The sequence below is a fragment of the Prionailurus bengalensis genome, chromosome E2 (assembly GCF_016509475.1).
Source record: "Prionailurus bengalensis isolate Pbe53 chromosome E2, Fcat_Pben_1.1_paternal_pri, whole genome shotgun sequence".
In the NCBI taxonomy this organism is placed as follows: Eukaryota; Metazoa; Chordata; class Mammalia; order Carnivora; family Felidae; genus Prionailurus; species Prionailurus bengalensis.
Window position 1 is genome coordinate 44,292,790 of NC_057352.1, and position 16,114 is coordinate 44,308,903.

The 16,114-nt window shown below is 46.5% G+C and overlaps 1 protein-coding gene and 1 long non-coding RNA gene across 4 annotated transcripts in view; one reads left to right on the plus strand and one right to left on the minus strand.

Annotated features, from left to right (window-relative positions):
• The window catches only part of SMPD3 (sphingomyelin phosphodiesterase 3), an 84,044-nt gene extending 81,371 nt beyond the window's left edge, over nucleotides 1-2,673 (minus strand). For both annotated transcript variants that reach the window (XM_043600923.1, XM_043600924.1), the window contains exon 1: nucleotides 2,579-2,673. The gene's annotated coding sequence lies outside the window, so the exon portion shown is untranslated. The remainder of the gene's footprint in view (nucleotides 1-2,578) is intronic.
• A 177-nt stretch (nucleotides 2,674-2,850) lies between these two features.
• Nucleotides 2,851-16,114, plus strand: part of LOC122495143 — a 40,115-nt gene continuing 26,851 nt past the window's right edge. Inside the window, exons 1-2 of one of the 2 annotated variants that reach the window (XR_006300344.1) lie at nucleotides 2,851-3,330; nucleotides 10,486-10,646. This is a non-coding gene — a long non-coding RNA (uncharacterized LOC122495143). Of the gene's footprint in view, nucleotides 3,331-10,485; nucleotides 10,647-16,114 lie in introns of those variants that run through there. The other variant, XR_006300343.1, reaches the window with a different exon arrangement.

The window sequence follows — 16,114 nt, forward strand, 5'->3', positions numbered from 1 at the left end:
TCAGACTGGATCAGGCAGGGCTGGGCTGGATGGTGGCTCCACTGTCTAATAATGGGTCTTTCTGTGGTTGCACTCAAAACGGTCTAGCCCCTCATCCTATGGGAAGGGGGTCTCTGGTGGGTATTGTCTCAAAGCCACACAACACCTTTGCTGTAAAGTACTATGAAACTGAGGTCACTCACTGGGAATGGGCAGGTCTGGGAGGGCTGTCATCCTCTAGGGGTGTCCACTCATAGTGGTATCTGTGTGCCACACTCATACCCTCTCTGTGAGTATACCTGGTATTACTGAGAGGCCACCTGCCACTGACTGGCAACCCCAGACCTATAGACCTTCCAGGCATGGAGGCCAAATTGAGGAAATTTCCTTGCCACAATATCTTGCACCCCAAAATCATAAAAGACTATGCTGATGAGCCCCCCAAGCCCCACTTGGAAGCTCACGTGGAGAGGTGGGGTGGAATTCTGGGCCTCAGGGCAACCCCTTGCAGCAGGATAAGATTTCTGAGGGATGGGAAGGGCAGGGCAATGGTGGAGATGTTAGGGTCTGATCTGAGACCCCAGAAAGGCTGACGAGGGCTCCACATACTTGTGATGTCCTATCTTCTAGGCCACACCCAAGCATGCAGTTTAGGCCCAAGGCAGCCTGAAGCTACCTTCACCCTGAGGGCACGCACTGGAACCCTAAATTATTACTGTGGCTTTAGAGTGGAAGAGACAACCAACCTGCCCACACCCCCAACATCTAAGGTCAGCAGAGAGTGGTTCCTCCTCCCACAAGCACACACAGACAGATTCACAAGCTCATCATGACACACACATGAACATTGGAGCACACACTGGCACATTCACACAGTCATACACGTTAATATTCACACTCTGACCCACATCATCACCCATGCAAACACACGGTGACACATACACTCGAACCCGAGAATCAAACCTGACCTAACATGGTTGATGGAGCATAGCGAGATCGAGTCAGGATGCCTCTCCAGACCCCGGTCCATCTATATCTCCTGAATCCTGGGACCCTACCCTCCAGGCGGAGCCCCCTGCCTGTCCGCGTGCGTCCTCGTGGCCACAGATCTTGAATGTCCCCCAGGAGGAACCCTGGTTACCACTGCACATACTGCAACCTGGGGTGCCCGGCCAGCGTTAGGGGGTGATGTGCGGGAAAGAAGGGTGCAGGGCATGGTACCGAGCCAGGGCGCAGCCGCCTCCTCCCTCGGGATTTTCCATGCCGGCTCGCGCAGGCCCGAGAGAAGCTAGCGCGCTTTGTCTCCCGCCCGGCTCCCGGCGTGATTCCGCGGAAGCTCTCCGCGCCGCGCCCGGAGCCCCCCCTCCCTTAGCCGCGCCCCCAGCCCAGCGGGTGGCGCAGGCCCGCCAGTGCGGAGACCGCCGCTTTGTCCTAATGAGGATGCCTGGGCCGAGCGCAAAAGCCCTGTTCGCGAAGCTGCCGCCGCGCGCCCTGGAAGCAGGTTTCGGTAGCCGGATCTGGGGCGCGCCCCGCGTGGAGCCGAGCAGTCCCAAAGGTCTGGAGGCTCAGGGGGCGTCTGCCTGGAGCTTCGTAGGGCTAGAGAGGGGACCCGCCCCGTTCCGCCCCGCACGTGCCCATCCGCGTCTGGCTCCCTGCCGCGGTGCAGGAGCCGGGTCGCCGGGCGGGGCGGGACTGAGCGGGACAGGGAGGGTCTTCTCGACTTGGGCCCCTGACCTGGATCCAGGTAGAGAGGGCCTGAGAGGTGAGGTTCAAGTAGGGGGAGGTCGGGTGGATTCCCTGCACCCTTCTTACTTTCCCCCACCGCACATCCACACCCAGGCCACTCAGACCTTAGGCGCGGGGCCCCGAGCATGGGGGACCCCAAGAATCCGTCAGTGCCTTCCTGTGCCAGCGACTTCAAGTACTGTGGGGAAGGGTCTCCCCGGCTCTAGTTCCTCACGTCCCACTCCCCTCCCCCAATAACCGAGGCGGGTCCAAGTGGGAGGGGGAAGAGTCCCGTCTCCATCTCCATCCCGTTTCTCCTCTTCACAAAAACCTAGGCTTCGGGAGAGGGGTGGGCACGGAAAGGATCTTGCTGACATCGCAAACAGCCCCTCCTCAATAAGCCCAGGAGGGTCTGAGCAGAGGAGGAGCAGTTTCCCGGTGTCATCCATCACATCCAGACCCCCTTTGTAACCTCAAGCAGTACAGGTGTTATGGGGAAGGGTCCCCCTGCCTCTGAACCTTTCATCCCATAACACTCCCTCCCATCCTCAATAATCCAAGCAGCCTCGTTATCAGGCACAAGGGTGGGGGAAGACTCCAAGCTCCCCAACGCCCCCTCAGTAGAGACGGGGGGAGTTCCCCCAGCCTTTGCCCCTCACACTCGAGAATCCCCTCTACCATAGAACAAAAACTAACGCAAGCTGCTCCGACTTCAGGCGACAGGCCACAGAGAGGCCCGCAAGGAGTCAGTCAGCAGCTCTCCGGGACAGATGGTGTTGAGGGCGGTGAGGAGAGGTCCCATCAACTCCCCAGGCCCCCTCATCTCAGTTCATTCCGTCCCCAATAAAACAAAAGAGAATCCAGCAGCACCGACCTCAAAGAGGAGGGAGGGCTGTCAGCGCTCGGCAGCGCAACGAGCTCCTCTGCGCTCCTCACTGCCCCGGCTTTCCCGCGGTGGCTCTCGCGGTGACGGCGGCGGCGGTGGCGGCGGCGGAGACCGCGGCTCTCGCGTCGGGAGCCTCCCTCGGACTCAGCACCTGGAGCGGCGAACAGCTCCGCGCCTCATTCCGCTGACTCCGCCTCCCCTGCGCGGCCGTAACCAATGGAGATCCTGGCCACGCCCAGAAGGCCGCCCATGGGGGGTGCCTTCTCCACTCTCTTCGGCCCAGCCGGCGGGTTTCTCTAGCTTTTCGTCAAGACCGCATGCCCTAGAGACTGTCGGAGTTTTTGTACTGCCTTCTGGAACTCGTAGTCCTTTAAGGACGCGAAGGGGGCTTATGCCGCGGGCAGGTTACCGGGGGTGGACTGCATTTCCCAGGGTGCATGAAGAAACCGAGGCGCTGAGGAGGGCGGGAGGACTGTTTCCATAGCAAAGGCGGCTGGTTGGGGCCGGCTGACTGAGAAATGGGGCAGGCCGCGGGACCCTCGGATTGTGCGTGACTACCGGCAGCCTCTTGGGAGGCCGTTTCGATTTTTTTTTTTTTTTTTTTTGTCCTCGGCACCCTCCACGGGACTCTGGGCCTCAGTTTTCCTACCTGAGAAGAAGGGTGTGGAGCCGTCCCCCTGCCCACAGTCCGCGGTGATGGGGCAAACCGAGGTCGAGCCGCTCTGGTTTGCCCAGCAAAGGTGAGAGAGGACGGAGGAGACCTGTGGCTTGAGAGTGTGGCATTCTGAACTTTATCGCTTTAGTTTTGTCTCGAACTTATAGAGGAGTGCTTTACTTTGGTCATATCCCTTGAGCCGTCAAGGTCTTATCCAGTCTTCCCATCCAGGATTCTGGTTTCCTTACGCCATCCCTGATACGGCAACATTTCCCCCAGAGTAGCCAGAGGGCGCTACTCCTTCTCATTATCTATGGAATTAAGCCCACACTCCTCTCAACATTGCTCTAAGGGCCCTTCTAAATCTGGTCTCCACCTTGTTCTTGCGACACTCTGAACTTCTTTTGGTGGCTGGGAAGTCTTAACCACCCGTTTTCTCTCACTCTGGTGGTTCCCTCCACCCTTGTACTCAGCTAACCCCTCACACTCTTCAAGCCCCAGCCTAGACGTTGCGTCTTCTGTGAAGCCTTCCTAGATGTCTGGCTCCATATTAGGTATTCCACCTTGCATATGAGCAGCACCCTCTACTTCCCCTATTCCATTTGTGTGCTTATGTATCCATCTTCCACATGATAAGATCCACAGAACAGGGGCCATGTCTATATTATTCATAGGTATAAGCCAGTGCCTATAGTGTCTGACACATAGTGGGTACTCTGAGATATTTGTTGAGTTGAAAATGAATTGAACACTAATTGAATTTTACTCACACCTCCGTGCTCTTAATTTCCTAAGGTTGTGTATTTTCCATTGCTGAAAACGTTCAACTAGAGGGATGCCACCCTCATGAGGAAATGTTTGTCATTCATATAATGGATTGGAATTTTGCCTGAGTGCTTTGAGAGTCCTTAGAATTCTATGACACTAGGGACTCATAGATTCATGCTGATCATTACTTGGAAGTCTTGTCAGTTCTCCACTAAAGGTCATCAGTTCTTCATGTTCCCCTATTTCTAGCTGTTTGCCCTTCTTTCTGTGCCTAAATTCCCTACCTCCCACTCCCTTTCTGGGAAAGATCTTCTGCCCCTGTCAGTTGTGAAGCAATGACAGTCTGAGATGCCTGCCCTTCTTTCAGTCTCTGCTCAGCATCATAGGGCCCTGGTGGTGATGTCCCACCTTGCTAGTTAGTTTTTTTTTTTCCTGAATCTTTTTCCACTCAGGGCTCTGGTGTTGGCCAGATGGTCCAATTAATCCCACACATGCTTCATATGTCACCCCACCAGACTTTTGGGTGTATTTCAGCTAAAGCATTCTTGGGAGAATATATGGGTATAATTAATTCATGGCCAAAGAAATAACCAGGGGGACTGTTACCCTGAACCTGTTTCAAACCCAAGAGACAGATCCTGAGAAAAAGCAACGCTGTCATCCTTAAGTTGATGATATCCACGGAGGGAAGGCTAGGATGGGGGAATGAGTAAAATGGGTTGCATTTGGGGAGGAAATAACAGGACCTCTACGAGGCATGGCAGAGGGACTTTGATCCAGACCAAACCATAAGGGAAGGCCGCTGGAGCTGGATAAACAAATGGGGCCTCATTACTGAAGATGAGAAAACTATAAGGAGGGGGAAGAAATAGGATTTGTGCTGACACAGAGTGCCTAGTTCTCTGGATGCAGTGAGAGCAGAGGTTTTTGGAAAAGTAGGTAGGGGAAGACTAGGCCACAGGATGGGCATCAACAGAGCATTGGCAGAGTTATCAACAGAAGGTTAACAAAGAATGCTGCGTAGAGCCACAGCTGAAACTCTGGAGGTCAGCGTAGCCGTAAGTAGTAGGGCTACTTTTCAGGAAATCGTTGCAAATAGTGAAAACCAGGGTTCCGTGATTCTCCCAGAAAGCAGGGACTAAAATAGCATCATCCACATGGTCAAGTGAAGTCAGAAAATCTGGATTCTAATTCTGACTTTGCCTCCAATTCGATGTGTGACCCTGGGCTGGACCTGTTTCTTCAGTGGTAAAATGGTATTTATTGGTTTTAGGGAGCAGCTAATAGGGTAAAGGTGGGGGGATTCAAACTTGCACAAACTACATTATCAGATCTGCAGTTTGCTTATTTGACAATGTTTTAATAGATAAATGAGATGCCTTATGTAAAGCACTTCACAAATATTAAGCACTTAATAAAATGTTCTTCATCTTGGATTATCAGAAATTGGTTTGACTGTGAATAAACAAGCAGGAGGTGGTGTCCTGGCTAATCTGGGTTCAAATTTCCATTCTCTCTCTTACTAGTGGTATGATTTTGGTCAGGTATATGCTCAATATATTTGTTTTGCCATTTTTTAGGGGTGGTTTTAGAAAATAGAAGCCTAAGAGAATGGAATTCTAGCTACTTGGAACCTAGAGTTACAAAGGATTTTAGGGGAACATTGAGCTAGACTCCTACCATGTTAAAGGGGAAAAAAAGGTCTCAGTGAAGTTCCATAGGTCTTCTGATTAAATATTGTGGGGATTAACCAGAATGTTGAATCTCAGACATGGGGTTGGATTAACCAGGGCTGGGTTTTGAAGAGCATAGTATACTAGGCTAAGGAATATAACTTTATTCTAAAGATGAAGATTTTTAGGGAGACATGCATTCTGAAAAGTCTGAGGCCTGTGTGGAAAATGACCAGGAGAAGATGAGGCTGGAATGTAGGTCAGAAGCTGCTGCAGTGTTCCAGCACAGCATCTACGAAGATAGAAAAGAGAGGGTAGATCTGAGATGTGTTAGGGAGGTAAATATTCAAAGGACTTTGTGAGTGATGAGTTGAGGGCCTGGAGGAGAGTGGTGTGTTAAGGATGATGTCTGCCTTGGAAAACTTGGTGGACGGATGGTGGTACTTTCCTCTGAGGTGAGGAATAGTAAAGGAGCAAGCGGGTTTGAAATGAGTGGGAGACAATCAGGTGAGATGTCCAGTAGGTTTGGCTTGGGAAAGTGCCTTAATATTTGGGAATTCATGTCCAAAGAAGAAATAACCAGAGGGACTATTACCCTAAAACTAATTCAAACCAAGAAAACAGATCCTGAGAGCCTACCATACTTGAGAGATCTGATCTGGAAAAAAGAGTCATAAGTTAACAAGTTAGGAGTACATACATCATAATCAAAACCATGGGAATGGTAAAATCCTTCACCAGAGAGAGTCAAAGAGAAAACCAAAATCCTTTGGGAAATACCAATGTAGATAACTCTTAGAAATGGTTTTGAGGGGTGCCTGGGTGGCGCAGTCGCTTAAGCGTCCGACTTCAGCCAGGTCACGATCTCGCGGTCCATGAGTTCGAGCCCCGCGTCAGGCTCTGGGCTGATGGCTCAGAGCCTGGAGCCTGTTTCCGATTCTGTGTCTCCCTCTCTCTCTGCCCCTCCCCCGTTCATGCTCTGTCTCTCTCTGTCCCAAAAATAAATAAACGTTGAAAAAAAAATTAAAAAAAAAATGCTGATGGGGAAAAGCCAATAGAGGCACAGTTGAGGATAAAGGAAAGAGAAGGGTGGAAGGATGGAGTGAGGTCAGCAAGATGGTAGAAGTTGTTAGAGTTCAGACTCAGCCTCAGGCAGGAGGAGGGCCTACTTTTCATTTAAGATGGGAGGGGAAAAAGGAAGGAAGAGTTGGAGATGCAAGTAGGTTGGTAGGTCGGTGGGTACCAGGTGGTTGGGAGATGGGATCAGGAAATGGAGGCAGTTCATACCCAGTGGCCATTACTTCTTATGTGATGTCAGAGGCAAGGATATCTGCTCAGTGTGAGGGAATTGGATGGAATGGAAAGCTTGGAAAAAGAGTGAAAACGTTCAAGATGGCTGCTGTGGAAAAGAGGACGGAAAGCTAATAGCAGCCCACACGCACCACAGGGCAGTAGTGAGGGCTTGCTGTGGTTGAAAGACATGGGTGTGTGGGGCACTAATTTGTATGGTTCGAGGCTTTCTTCAGCATCCTATCAACGCTGAGATAGGTGTGGGAAAGGCTATTGGTGAGGCTGTTCCAGGGCTGGGCTTTGCTGGACAAAGGAGACCAGAAAGCAAGGAAGTTGGAGATGTTGACAAGAGAGGTAGGAGTGCTGGGCCACTAAGAGGAAGGAGGTGAAGCCAGGATGGAGTGGGCAGAGGGGTGGAGGTGGAGGGGTGGAGTTCTTAGTATAGTAAGAAGAATGATGTGATGGGTGGGAGGGAAGAGCAGGGAGGGCAGGCAGTGCTGATTAGAGGTAGAGGAACTCTGGTCAGGGGCAATGGCAGGGTGACTGGAGAGGACAGAGGAGGTCATGGGAAGGCATTGAAAGGCAATTTTGTAGGTCATTGGCAGGTCACTCATAAAGATGGCTGCTTTGATGGAGAGAGGAATCCTGGTAGTTCTGTGTCAAAATATATGGTAAGTGAGAAGTTAACAGATGGTAAGAAGGAGGGATAGGGTGCAGAAACCTCTGACATGAGTGACACAGAAATCAAGATGTTGGAGAGCTAAGAAGAAGCCCTCTCACTCTCATAAGAGCCATGACTTTCTTGTACATTTTCATAGAGGTATCGTCTCAACATGATCAGTTTTATACATACCTAAAAGGCAGGATGTCTAGGAATAAACTTAATGAAACCGAAAAACAATTCTAGATTTCATGGTGAAGTTGTATCAACCAAGTTCAATGTAGTGTTTCCTGCAGTTTATATTTTGGTGTAGTTTGTAGATTTAAGTATGTGCATATCAACTAGAAAATGTGTTTTAAAAATTTTGCAAATTTCATTTCTTAGCAACGATTTGTTTTCTCAGTTTAGAACATAAATTAGAGAACTTGTGTTGATTTTTTTTCAAATGTAGAGTTTAGAGCTTAATTCATGCCTTTGAAATGCCATGAATTTGAAATGCAGCCATTTTCCTTTCTGCATCCTTGAAAAGGATTACAAGGATTTTATTAGTTTTTCAGATAATCTTGCCAGCACATACAGACTTTCCACAAGGGCCTCCTATCAGTAATGTTGGGTTGTGAGTGATGCTGTAGGAGTGCTGTATGTGAGCTATGTAAGACAAGTCAAGTAAGCAGCCAACTTTAAGATTTTCCCAACAGAGACACCTGGATGGCTCAGTCAGTTAAGCGTCCGACTTTGGCTCGGGTCATGATCTCACAGTTCGTGGGTTGGAGCCCCCCATTGAGCTCTTCACTGACAGCTCAGAGACTGGAGCCTACTTCAGATTCTGTGCCTCCCTTTCTCTCTACCCCTCCCCCACTTGTACTCTGTGTGTCTCTCTCTCAAAAATAAATAAACATTAAAAGATAAAAAAAAAAAAAAGATTTTCCCAGAAGCAGCTCAGTTTACAATTATGGGACTTGGTATAGAATATGAAATTGCATCTAAATGTTAATTGAGAAAAATGATTTTTCATAGTTTTTAAAGAAAAATGACAAAATCGCTGCATTGCTATGAACAATCTTTGTTTTAAAAAACCCAGTGTTGTGCTCGCTTCGGCAGCACATATACTAAAAAACCCAGTGTTATTTAAAAATATTTTTTTATGGTTAATGTCTTTGTAATCTTGAAGTAGTTTTGCTATTCCAGACCCTGAGAATAGTGGGGGTGCTCAGAAAGTATTTTGTAAATCAGTTCATGAATGTTATGATGATCTGTTCTTTGTTTAAAATACTTCCTTTTATCTTAAACTCTCATAAAGTATTCTTGTAAAAAGAATGATTCTTTCTAAACGTAAGTCAAATCACATCACACCTCTGCTCAAACTCCCAGTGGCTTCTTTGTCTCACTGAAAGCAAACATACTCTGACTCCTGTAGCATCTCTGCCTTGTCTCCTAGTACCCCGTGTTTCAGCACATTGATCTCCTTGCGGTTCCTTGAGTGTACCAAGTACACTCTGGCCTCAGGGCCCTTGCACTTGCTGTTTCCTTTGCTTGGAGGCTCTTTTCCTAAATATCCTCATGGACACCCATATGAAATGACAGCCTTTCCTCTCCTAACACTCTCTATCCCCCATTCTTCTTTTTTTTTTTCTTCCTCCAATAGCATTTATCACCATCTGACATACATTCTCTTATCTGTTTATTTTCGATCTCTCTCCCACTCTCACACCTCCAGTAACCTACTAACATAAACTACCCATTAGGGTAGAGACTGTCTGTTTTTTTGTTTTTGTTTTGGTTTTTACTGTTGTATTCACAGCATGTGGCACAGCACCTGATATATAATAGATACTCAGTAAGACATGTTGAATAAATAAGAATAACACATCATCCCTAGTATGTAACCCAAACATCTTATTTAAAAATTCGTTCCACATTACACTCTACATGTAGGACACATGTATATATAGTCTTTCATATTCTGTAAATCATAGTTTAGATATAATTTTGAGTTCTGCTTTTTTTTTTTAACATAACAAGTAATAAGCATTTTCTCTTGCTAAGATTGAATTCATTTGTTCAGTTGTTCATTCACTCATTCGTTCAACAAATATTTAATGAACTATTTCTGTGTTTCAGGCAGAGCTGGATCTTTAGTAGTAAACAGGATGCAGGACTTGCCCTCAAGGAACAAAGATTCTTTATAAACACCATCTGTAATGATTGCCTAATATTCCATCAAAACTATACTATATTTAATCTCTTCCCTATTTAAGGCTTACTGTTTATTATTAATAATGATGTAATGAGTACTTCCAAGTCAATAGCATTTACCCTTTAAATTGTTCCTTAAGGTAAATTCCCAAGTGAACAGTTATTGAGTTGAAGGATTAAAAATAATTTTGGTGTTTTGATATTACTTGCCATGTTGATTTCCAAAAAAGTGGTACCCACTTTATCCAGTCACCAGCACAAATTCCAATTTTATCCCAGTCTCTCCAGCATTAGACATTTCTTTTTGTTTTGGCTGATGTAAAGTGTAAAATGATTCTTCTTTGTATTTTTGCATATAATTGATGTCTAGTAAAAGTGTCCATTTTTTGTTTTCTTTTTTTCTTATCTTTTTGTCATTGGTTAATTCACTAGGTCCCTAGGAGGTTCTTGGAGGGCCATTGTCCTAACTTGTGGGTCATGCCTGCCCTTTTAACACACATCAGAGGCTTATAGCATCTTAGAGTTGGAAGAGATTGTGTTTATCATCTAGTTCAACTGAAATTTCTAGTAGATGGCTCTCTAGCCTCTGTTGGCAAATCCCTGGCAATGGAGACTCACAACCTCATGGGGAAGTATATCTTGTTTTTGCCAGGTTCTACAGGTACTGAGGTGGCAGCTCATCCCTGTGGTTCCCGTGTGGCCCCAGTTCTGCCCTCTGAAGCTCAGAGCCCACATACCAGATGTTATGGAACCTCTTTACCTTGGCTGCCCCTCTCTGCAAATATTTGGCCAGACTAGAATGTTCAAGCCCGGGTAAGTCCAGCAGGCCTAGAACCCAAGATGCTGTCCTACCCATAAATCTGCAGTGGTATATCAGCCACCTCTTCAGCTGGGTTCATATGAAGTTTAAGATTAGGTGAGATTCTGAGACCTTCTTTAAGTGACCTGCAGCCAGGTCACACATTTCTGCAGTTGATCTTTTAAACCTGAAAACAAAACTTTGCTTTTCTCCCTGTTTTATATCCATATATCAGTAGAGAAGCTGCTCAGGTCACACTCCTGCTGTCTAAAATGGGGATAACAAGGGGCGCCTGGGTGGCTCAGTCGGTTAAGTGTCCAACTTCAGTTTAGGTCATGATCTCGCAGTTCGTGGGTTCAAGGCCCACGTCAGGCTCTGTGCTGACAGCTCAGAGCCTGGAGCCTGCTTCAGATTCTGTGTCTCCTTCTTTATCTGCCCCTCCCCCATGTGTGCGTGCTCTCTCTCTTTCTCTCTCTCTCTTTCTCTCCAAAATAAATAAACATTAAAAAATAAATAAAATGGGGAAAATAGGAGTCATTCTGACAACTTCGTGTGTTAGTGTGATGATTGAGTACAATGCAAAGTTGAACATTTGTCACCCATTTTGGTTGCCTAGCAACTGAGCCTCCTTCCTAAGCTTGAGGAATCCTATGCCTCATGAGGTGGAGCCATCTTCCTTTACAGCTAGGGCGTGGACATTGGCTTGAGACTCAGGCTCCTCCAGTCAGACAGGCCCCCTTCCTCCTGCTACACCTCACCAATTTTGAATTGGAAGCCAATGACAGCAAAGGAGCAGCATCTATTTTTAGTGATTTGATGGGTACAATCTCAGTTTAAGTGGTAGCAGTTTTACTGGCAGCATCCAGTATGAGGGTGTCTGTGGTGTAGGTGGCAGGGATGGTATCCTGCCATTCCAGACTCAGTGGTCACAGTAATGTGTTCTTAGACCACTGTTGAGTTGGGGTTTAGGGCATTGTTTCTAATAGGATTTTTTTTTTTTTTCAACGTTTATTTATTTTTGGGACAGAGAGAGACAGAGCATGAACGGGGGAGGGGCAGAGAGAGAGGGAGACACAGAGTCGGAAACAGGCTCCAGGCTCTGAGCCATCAGCCCAGAGCCCGACGCGGGGCTCGAACTCACAGACCGCGAGATCGCGACCTGGCTGAAGTCGGACGCTTAACCGACTGCGCCACCCAGGCGCCCCTAGGGCATTGTTTCTGACTGCGTGCTTCCAAGCCTGATTTTCTACCTTCTTGGAAATTTTGTGAGCTACTTACTCACTATCTTAATTTATGTCCTTTGCTGTGCACATTAGCCAAAGTTAGTTACTTTTGCTTACAACTAAAAATCCTAATCAGTACATACAGGATATGAAAAGTGTATTGGAAAGCACTAAGCACCACACACATACAAGACATTATTGTAGTGGGTGTGAGGGGATTGGGGGAGATAGGCCTGAACTCTACCCGCGAGAGTTCAGACAGGCCTAGGCATGCCTGGAAAGCTGGCCAGTGGGAGGGTATGATGGCAGGAACTTGTGGCCTGTACCTTGGCTCAACAGTAAGGCTGCCCACTGACCCTAAGGCAATTGGTATGGGGATGGCAGCTGCCAGAGGTCCTGCTGTGCACACGTAAGTAGATTGGCTGCTTGCTGTCTCCTGCCCTTGGACTGTTACCAACAGCCAGGGCCAGGAGGTAGGGCTGGGCTGTAAAGCAAGTCTCTTGGGGTTGGACAGCTGCCCTTGGAGTGTCCTCACTGGGGTGGAAGAAGAATCCTGTCTGAATCTCTGCCCCCTCCCCGCCCCCACCCCACCCCCGCCCCAATCACAAGAGGGATTATGACTGGGTTGGTGTCCTGTCCTGTGCTACCTTTAGGCTGCCCTTCATCCCACTGAACTATAACTTGGCTTTCCAGCCCAGCTTGGCTATGCCTCCAGAGTCCTGCCTTGCAGGCTGCCATCTGCATCTATCAGTTCTGGTGTCCCAGAGTGGGGCTCAGGCTGGCACTGCTGCTCTGTTCACATGTAGGCTCTTGGGATCTTTGTGACATTGAGGATAGCCTCCCTGGGGACTTTCTGTCTTGAACCCCTGATGCCTTTCAAATCAGCCCTGTTGGGTGTGTGTGTGGGTGGTGGTGCTCTTGCTTTAGGGCATTCCCTGATTAGTCAGGGGTCATGTCCTGGGCTCAGACCATGGTCATATCCAAAATGTGGTAGCATCAAGCACTGTTGAGAGGAATCCTCGTAGGGAGTTGTAGGTTCTATCCCTGCTATAGCCATGGATTTTGTGATGTTAACATCACAGCTACCAAATTTTAATCATTTTGCCAAATATGAATGTATATAATATTATTTTGATATCAAAACAAATAGAATAAAATCCACCATAAAAACAGCATAGAATAGGGGCGCCTGGGTGGCTCATTCAGTTAAGCAACCAACAGACTTTGGTCAGGTCATGATCTCACAGTTCATGAGTTTGAGCCCCGCATTGGGTGAGCATGAACCCCACTTCGGGTGAGCTCTGCTTCTCTTGCTTTCTCTTATTAATCTTCACCATAATCCCATGAACTAGGTACCATTTTATTTTATTTTATTTTATTTTATTTTATTTTATATTTTTTAAAGATTTTGTTTTTACATAATCTCTACACCCAACGTGGGTCTTGAACCTATAACCCTGAAAACAAGAGTTGCATGCTCTACTGACTGAGCCAGCCAGGTGCCCAGAACTAGGTACCATTTTAATTCCCATTTTACAGGGGCACCTGGGTGGCTCAGTTGGTTGAGCGTCCGACTTTGGCTCAGGTCATGATCTCGCAATCTGTGAGTTCGAGCCCCGCGTCCGGCTCTGTGCTGACAGCTCAGAGCCTGGAGCCTGTTTCAGATTCTGTGTCTCCCTCCCTCCCCCTTCCCCCACTCATGCTCTGTCTCTGAATCTGTCTGTCTCTCTCTGTTAAAAATAAATAAACATGAAAAAAATTAATTCCCATTTTACAGACAAGGAAACTGAGGCCTATAGAGGTTCTAAGACTAGCCCAAGGTCACACAGCCAGTAAGTGGGAGAGATGGGCCAGCCATCCACTGTCAGAGCCTGAGTACTGCCCTTCCTACTGCCCATTCTACTGTGGAACATCTCTGGCTATTGAAACGTTTTCTCTCACATGGAGCTAAAAATCTCCTTCTCACTAAGTTAGTACCATTTCTGTTTCTGCTTATGCCAGTAGTCCACCATGGCAGTCCCAACATCCCAGGTTGAGGTATCTCAACCTTTTAGCTCAGTTCTCTACTCCAGTCATACCTGGGGACACTTTAGCTTCTTCTGGGAACATCTGAACCATTTTGTATCCGCTAAATCCTAAGACATTCACTGTAGGAAGGTTATGGTTGGGTAGCTCACCAATTTTCTAGTTACTTTGACTCCAAAGGTACTGGCATGCAGTCTGTCCCACTCCTAGCAGAGTTATGGCAAGAAACAGTAAACCTAGCCACACTTAGGAAGGACTTGGTAGGGGGATACCGGGAGACTCGGTTGCTTGAGTGCTCAACTTCGGCTCAGGTCATGATCTCACAGTTTGAGTTTGAGCCCAGCATTGGGTTCTCTTGCTGTCAGGACAGAGCCTGTTTTGGATCTGCGGTCCTCTTCTCTCTCTGCCCCTCCCCTGCTTGCATGCACTCTCTCTCAAAAACAGACAAACAAACAAATAAACAAGTAAATAAGGACTTGGTAGAAATTTCTCTTTCTCTAAGTAAAATGGCAATAAAACAGTCAAAACAGTAGAAACAGTATTAAAACTGTGCTAAAGATTGTTTTGCTGCATGGGAATCTTCTGCTTCTCTGACCAGAAGGCAAGCTTCATGAGGGTAGGAATTTTTGCTAGTTTTGTTTCCTGTTGTATCCCCAGTGCCTAGAACTATGTATGCCTGGAGCATAGTAAATATTCAAATATTTGTTAAGTGAATTACTAGAATTAGGGGTGCCTGGGTGGCTCAGTCGCTTAAACATCCAACTTCAGCTCAGGTCATGATTGCACATTCTGTGGGTTCATGCCCCACATTGGGCTCTGTGCTGATAGCTCGGAGCCTGGAGCCTGCTTCAGATTCAGTGTCTCCCTCTCTTTGCCCCTCCCCTGCTCACACTCTTTCTCTCTCTCTCAAAAAAAAAAATAAATAAAAGCACTAAAAAAATTACTAGAATTAAATGAATCCTTGTCTGTAAAAAGGGAATTAAAATCTACATCTGGTGTTACTTCCTTGGGTTACTAAGTTGTTTTGGAGAATAATGTGATCTCCCAAGACCATGGCTTTGAATTTCTTCTTCCATTACCTCACCAGCAATTTTTCTAGTTTTGTTGTGATTTTGATTCATAGGAAGATAACCTTAACTGTATGTAAAGTACGCTGAATAAATAATCCTATTTTAAAAACCATTTCATTTAGGAGTACCTGGGTGGCTCAATCATTTAAGGAACCGACTCTGGATTTTGGCTCAGGCCATAGTCTCTTAGGTTCATAAGTTCAAGCCCTATATTGGGCTCTGCTTTGGCAGTGTGGAGCCTACATGGGATTCTTTCTCTGTGTCCCTCCCCTGCTCATGCTCTTTCTCTCTCTCAAAATAAATAAATAAACTTTTAAAAATCTTTCATTTGTTCTTGTAAACCTAAGGATAAACCGGAAATTGGTTTCGTTTGGTAAAGGGCAATATGCAGGAATTACTGGATTTCTTTTTTTTTTCCCCCCATTCTTTTTTTTTTAATTTATTTAAATCCAAGTTAGTCAACATCTAGTGTAATAATGATTTCAGAAGTAGAATTTAGTGATCCATCACTTACATACAACACCCAGTGCTCATCCTAAGTGCCTTCAGGAATTATTGGATTTCCCGTATCTTATCTTTCGGAAAAACATTCTGTGACTTTCTGCTTTGAATGTTGAGCTTAAATTCAGAATGTAAAATCATTAAGAAAGAGCTAAGCGAGAAGATTGCTGGTTCTTACATTTTTCTCATTGTTTATACACAAATATTACATGCTCATTGTTAAAAATAAAAAAATATGGGTAAGCAAAATGATGAATATAGAAATCACTTCTAGTCCTATCACTCAGAGGTGATCACTGTCACCATTTCTCTGTTTCTATCAAATACTGAAATTAGTTAACATGGTGATAGATTCAGGGAAGGAGCTACATTTTTCTGATGAGAAAGTAAACACAGGAGATCTGGTTTCCAGCCCAGGTCAACCTGTGTTAAGAGCAGCAACAGATGTGAGTCCAGCAAGACACAGGTAACAAATAGATAGGGTCACTCCAGTTCACACCCCAGAATCTGACCTTAGAAGGTGACCCAAGAAGTAGCAGAAGGCTAGAATGGGAGGGAGTAAGGAAAACAACTTTGAATTGGCTGAACATTCTAGATGTGACAAATTTCACAAAGTTTTCCTAGAATTGGGAGTGTCTTTTCATGAGAATTGAGGATAATCTT